The following is a 7,385-nucleotide window of genomic DNA, read 5'->3' on the forward strand; positions in this document are numbered from 1 at the left end:
AAAAAATAGAGACAACTGGATAGGGGCAAATATTGCCTTAATTCTTAAAGAAGATCAAGATCAAACTCAACCAAACAGCTATCAACCAATGTGTTCAGTGAATAATGATTATAAGATATTTATAATGATTTTAGCTAAAAGGATGTCTTGCAAGATTATGTTTATGAAGATCAATACAGGGTTTTTTTAACCAAAAAAAAAACCTAAGAGACAATATTAGAAATATTCTTGATATATTAGAACATTTGGAGTTACACAATGAAAAAACAAACCACATTGATTTTCTTGATGTGGGAAAAGCAGTTGATAATTTGAACCGGACTTTTTTGGTCAAACTCCTGGAAGATAGGAGTTTGACTTTGGAGATAATTTTATTAAACTGATGAAATTAATTTTATTATTAGTTTAAAGGGAATTGACAAAATCAGGTTAAATATGCAAAGGGACAAGGGAAAGACATCCCCTTTCACCATTGCTATTCATCCTAGCTCTGGCAATTTTAATGGAGACATCGGACAGAATTGCTGAAGTGAAGGTTAAAAAAGAAGCATATAAAGTTAACTGTCATAGCTACCATTCTGCTAGCCAAGCATTGCAAGCTGACAGCCTGACATGAGCAATGGGAAGAGGGAAGGGAGGATTGGAATGTAGGCAGGAATTAGGGGAGGGATAGAAACCAAGCTGTGTTGACCCAAGGCATGAGAGACACCAGCCAGCCGAAGGTCAGCGATTGGTGTGCAGAGCTGAAAATCCCACAAACTGGGGGTCTGTTACCCAAACAATATCCAAGTACTGAACTGGATATTAATTGATAACAGTGGGATGGCTGGGGGAAAAGAAAAGTTAATTGTATCATTTGCACGTGAGAACACCAGGTTCAGCTTTGCTACATCTGTAAACACTTATGCTTTAATAAAGTATACTGTTGGTGAAACCATGGGCCAGGAGTCTTTCCATTCTAGATGACTGAGTGGGGGATGGTTGACATAAACTAAGGGCACTTGCTTATGATTTGGCTTTCATTTTGGAAAACCCTATGGTGAGAATGAGAAAGGCAAGGCTAGATAAATCAAAAGTTGGAATTAAGATTGCCAGGAGAAATATCAGCAATCTCATATAAGCAGATGATACCAATCTAATGGCAGAAAGTGAAGAGGAACTAAAGAGCCTCTTGATGCGAGTGAAGAAGGAGAGTGAAAAAGTTGGCTTCAAACTCAACATTAAGAAAACTAAGATCAAGGCATCCGGCCATCTCAATTCCTAGCAAATAGATGGTGAAGAAATGGAGTCAGTGACAGATTTTATTTTCCTGGGCTCCAAGATCACTGCAGATGAGGACTGCAGCCAAGAAATTAAAAGATGCTTGCTCCTGGGGAGGAAAGCTATGGCAAATCTAGACAGCATACTAAAAAGCAGAGACATCACCCTGCCAACTAAAGTGCGTATAGTCAAGGCTATGTTTTTCCCAGTTGCAATGTATGGCTGTGAAAGTTGGACCATAAGAAAGGCTGAGCGCCAAAGAATTGAGGCCTTTGAACTATAATGCTGGAGAAGACTCCTGCGAGTCCCTTGGACTTCAAGGCGATCAAACCAGTCAGTCCTAGAGGAAATCAACCCTGACTGCTCTTTAGAAGGCCAGATCCTGAAGATGAGACTCAAATACTTTGGCCACCTAATGAGAAGGAAAGACTCACTGGAGAAGAGCCTAATGCTGGGAAAGATTGAGGGCAAAAGAAGAATAGGATGACAGAGAATGAGATGGCTGGATGGAGTCACTGAGTGGACTCCAGAGAATGTTAGAGGACAGGAGGGCCTGGAGGAACATTGTCCAAGGGGTTGTGTTGGGTTCGACATGACTTCATAACTATTAATGGAGGGGAATAAAATAATTTGGTAATTGGCTTAACACTAACAATAAAAAATGAAGATAATAAAAAATATGAAGATGGAAGTTGAAAAAAAACTGATTTTCAGATTAAAAAAAATATCTGGGTATTACCCTAACCAACATGAAATCCCATTCTTGGGCTTTGCCCTTCTCCTGTTGATAAGGCACCATAGCAACACATTAGCATTTCACAGTCTTTTCAGCACCCATTCTTTAAATTGATTAAAGTGATGGCAATTTAAAAATATATACATGAGTAAACACATAGAAAGAACACCACCACTTGTTCAGGGCTACATTTTGCACTCTTTACCTGGTAAAGAGAACACAGCTTGAATATGGAGTATTCAGTGTTTTGAAGTCGGCTGTGATGAAGGCAAATGTAGACCAGCTTAGCTCAATATCTGGAACCATATTTTCTATGTGTGGATTTGCATTAGAGTTTATTAATTGCATTCACAAAGAGTGAGTGCACTCAAACATTTGTTGGCTGTCTTGAATTTACAATAAAATTGTGTTGCTAGGCATTACAGTATAGTTATAATTTGTACAATACAATTAACCAGAACTGGAAATTGTTCCTACCGATACCCGCTGTTTCAATGCCAGATAAAGGGAAGGAGAAAAACTTCCTGTGAGTTGAGCTTGATTCATTTTGATTTTGTGAGCATGTCTGTGCAATTTTCTTGGCAACAGGAACAAAAGAGATTGCCACTGCTTTCTTCCTGGGTATTTTTTGACATCTCAGTCTAGCCTACAGCTCTGCTAGAGACAGCTTAATCAATAGAATAATATATTTTGGTTTGTATCTAGTGCACAGGTTTGTAAAAAGAACGCTGATCATATCCAAGATATGTTATGCCTGTCATAATAAATATTCTCTTGCTGCTTCTTCTATGTCTTGGAAATCATGCAGAAATGTCATTTCCAAGGTTTATAAGGATTGACAAGAAAGATGATTTTAATCTGCATTGGCAGAAAGATGCAATTGTGTTTCCAATACTATGTGTCAGAAATTCAAGGCAATAGTCAGCGAGGGAGCCTCATCCCTTAATCATTATCTACTTCAAACCTAAGGTTGCCACTGAGTTCAGGTATCAGATGGAAGCTACTTGGGAAAAAAATCTTGGGTTTACAGATCAAAGTGTTGCACTCCTAAGGACAACGTGCATTTTTTAATCTGCAGCCTCCTATCTACATAGAGGCTTGAAAGGAGATGAAATTCTGTGGGAGACAAGACAGAAAGATAAAAGTCTGATCAGCATTACAAGGAGAATGACATGGGGTATGCAAAGAGAAGAAGGCAAAACCTACTTGGATATTGTTGTTCTTCCAGCCAAGGAGAACACCCCATCTGACAAATGAAAGTGGATATAAACACTGCAGGGTAAAACAGGATAAAAACACTGCAATGAACAAGGACACACATTCATCTTTGCAGCTACTAAGATTGTTGGACGAGCAGGCACAAAACAGCCAGGGAATTGATCGAAGCCTGGGAAATAGGCCCCTCATCAGTCAACAGGAGTGCTGATTTTCCATCAGTTTATCAAGTACTTAGAAGGCGAGGGCTGGACAGCACAACAGCCAATGGCTTAAAAGCCAGCCATCAACACACCCCAATTAGCATCTAAAAAGTCACATACAACAAGCACCATATAAATGCCACACACAGAACAGCACACACCCTGCTAGAGAGAAGTTCCAGGAAGATGGGCTGAAACCTTGGAAGACAAAATCTCTGGTCCTAGTGACTGACACAGATTGGACCACGTCTGATCATAGAAAAATATTTAGAAGCCATCTGCTGTGGATGCAGGCATGAGCAAAGCAATCACTGAGTAAAACAATCATTTTATCTCCCACTTTTCTCAGCTTTTTTATTCATCCATTCCCTATCTCACACACAAAATCCAATCATGCAAGCATATGCCCCCTTCATCCAGAGAGAGAGAGAGAGAGAGAGAGAGAGAGAGAGAGAGAGAGAGAGAGAGAGAGAGAGAGAGAGATCCAGATGTAAAGACAAAAAGAAAGAAAAGTAAGTAATAGTTAAAAGTGATAAGTAATTGAAAAATAAAAAATTGAAGGCAGAAAAGAAAGAGATAAAAGAAAAAAGATAATAAAGAAGAAGCTTCCAATCTTCTTTACATTTACATTTCCAAGATTATATCCCTACTTTCTATATACACAGATTTATTTAATATTAATATTAACATTTTCCCCCATGCTATCACTCTTTTAAACAATTAATTTCTACAACACTGTCTTATGCCCTGAGATGTCAAACCATTTAGTAGGACTGTATTATTATTATTATTATTATTATTATTATTATTATTATTATTATTATTATTATCATTATCATCATTATCATTATCATTATCTTTCTCATCATCGCTATTGCCTATTTCTTTAGCTTCTTATGACATTGTTGTTTGTATCATAGGATTTATGTTGATTGCTTTTATGTTTGTGATCATGATTTTTCACTTGTTGCCCTTCTTACGCACCGGAGACAAATTTCTTGTGTGTCCAATCACACTTGGCCAATAAAGAATTCCAGTCCATTTCATTCCATTCTATATGATTTAAATCATGGTGAATACAATGGCGTTTTTGTTTCAAGCAATTCCTTTTAACTTTATTTGCAACCACAAACCTTTTTAATCAACATCAGATTTGACTGATTATGTGCCATCAAGTTTCTCCATGATGATCAATCTATATCTGTCCTTAACCTGTCCTTTCAGGACTCTCAAGGCTGTACTGCCAGGGGTGGGATGCTACAGGTTCGCCCGGGTTCGGGAGAACCCACAGCTAACGTTATGGCCAGTTTGGAGAACCTCCAAATCCCACCTCTGGCTGGCTCCTCCCAACCCATCCCGCCTCTCCCAGGAGTCTCCATGCGGACTGAGCTTCCATAGAATTTTGAAGATCCATGACGCTTACCATTTCTGAGTGACCACCTATAAAAGTAATATAATGTAACGTTCAGACACAAATTAGATTATTCCTCATGTTTTTTTAAACAAAATAATATGTTACTGTTATAAGCAAAGGATGCTTGAGACAACAACACCTTTGTAAACTACTCAAAAGATAGTGCTACTGTTTACCTTTTATGGACATTATGGCGCTTTTAATTGTTCAGTTGTTCTTCCAGCATCTCTCTGCTTGAATGCTTTGACTCTATCAGATGATTTCAACTGAATGTCATTAAAATCAATTCAAACTGTATTGTTGTTATCTTGAAATGATGGCATGATAATGGTACTATAATCATGTAGATCCATAGCATAACTATGAAAAAAATGATCTTAAAATTTGGTTAAGAATATATGTCTTATTGTTAAATGTTAAACAGATCTAATCACACTGGGCATTTTTGGAAATCAGCTAAGCTATCTCCAAGGAACTTTTTTTTCTTTAAGAGGTCAGAGTCTTCAAAAAAAATAAATACATTCCCAGTTGTTATAAGCATTGTTGGAAGTCCAGCCTAAAATTGCATGCTTTTAATGGTTGAAAATTCTTTTCCCATTTCCAATCTAATTGGTATTGTTGACCAATCTGCAACTGAGTTCTTGCACGCATGGTTTTCCTTAGTCTAAATAAATCCTCTTTCAACTATGATCCCTTTGATAAATGTAGGGCATCGTGGTTATGGTTTCATATTGTTTACTTTCAAAGTGGATAGTTTTCTTTCAAACTTGCTTCTAGAGTAGGGGTGTCAAACTTGCAGCCCACAGCAGTGTTGAAATCAACTTACCTTCACTGCCGTCTTGCAAATGTGAGCTCATGCGATCTTCTGCGCATGCGCAGTGTCAAAAACAGGATGTGATGACGTCTGGGTGGGTGGGTGGGTGGAGCCTCCTGCCGCCAGCCCTACCAGTTCTCCTGAACCCGTTGGAACTGACTGAATTTCACCTTAGCCCACAGGCTGGATGTGTCATGCACTGGCCACGCCCACGCCTGGTTTAGCGAAAGGGGGGAAGTCATGATACATCAAGTGTCAACGCCATGATGATGTGACTTTGACACCCCTGTTGTTGAGTTTCTGTTTCTTTGCAACAAACATTACTTTGAATGAATGGTTTCTGTCTCAATGCTTTCTATCATTGGGAATAGTACTGTCTGAATTGGTTGTACGAGGGATACCCATGTCAACCACTGGAACACTGGCCCTCTTAGTAATATTGTAACCAGGGTATCCAACAAAGTAATGATGTAATAAAATCCATTGTTACCTGTGTATGTTAGTGGAGATCTTTTCTTTAGCACATTCCAGTGAGGCAAAAACTGGTGCACCAGAAAGAGAAGTCTGTAACCCTGGTTCTAACCATGCTAATTTGTAAGTAGATTATCTCAGTTTGTCAAATACTTCGTAAGCTTCCATTAACTTTTCAGAGTTTGTCAGTCACAAGTCACATCTATATCCACACTGTTTCTTTGGTTCTGATGCGTCATTCATTCTTACAGGAATCTATTCCGTCATCTGGATTTATTTTATAACAATGTTATCGTATTTGTCATCTATCAGATAAATGAAATTTAAATCAATATCAAGAAAAATGATCAAATTTGATTTGTTTATAAGTGAAATCAAGGCAACTTTCTATAGCACATGCAATTTGAACCTCTAAGACTGGGAGTAAGAGATTTCTGATGTCAAAGGTTAAAATAATCAAGAATTATCATTTCAAAGCTATAATCATAATGACTTCACTCTTTTTTCATATGCATATGTTTGCCATGAAGAAAATCCATGTGGTCACAAGAAGTAAAAAAAGAAAAACAATGGCACCTCTATCAATCATTGAATCAATTAATCAAATGTGTATTCTCTGTATGTTTAATTAAAAATAAATGGATGGAAGTTATTCATCTCAGTTTTCCATAGTTTAAGTAAAAAATTATTGGGCCTTTTTTGTAGGAATATATTTTGTAGGAATATCATTGGGCATGTCCATTGCCTACATTTCTTATTACAGTAGAGGAATTTGAATTAAGAGTTCTGGAAGGGAATTAAGTTCTTTATACATCTTAAAAGCACATCTACATATATACCTACACATTATTACAATAAGATAGGTGTTATGAAAATAATTATCAATTGTGATTATAGAATTAGAATAAAGCAAATGCTAGAGAAACACTGCTATGAATTGTACAGGTGAATCGCCACAATATTTTGAGCAAAAGCAAAAAGCCATGAACTTTGGGAGTGATTTTATTTCTGAATTTTCATTGAGAAGTTTAACAGCTTTCTTACAACAGCAACATTTTATTTCTTATTACTATATATAGGTAGTCCTCAACTTACAACAGTTCATTGAGTGATCATTCAAAGTTAAAAGGGCACTGGAAAAAGTGACTTATGATCATTTTTCACACTTACAACCTTTCCAGCATCCCAGTGATCATATGATCAAAATTCAGATGTTTGGCAACTGGTTCATACTTATGACCGTTGCTGTATCCCAAGATCATGTGATCACCT

The sequence above is a fragment of the Natrix helvetica genome (assembly GCF_964273705.1).
Source record: "Natrix helvetica genome assembly, chromosome: 3".
Classification (NCBI taxonomy): domain Eukaryota; kingdom Metazoa; phylum Chordata; class Lepidosauria; order Squamata; family Natricidae; genus Natrix; species Natrix helvetica.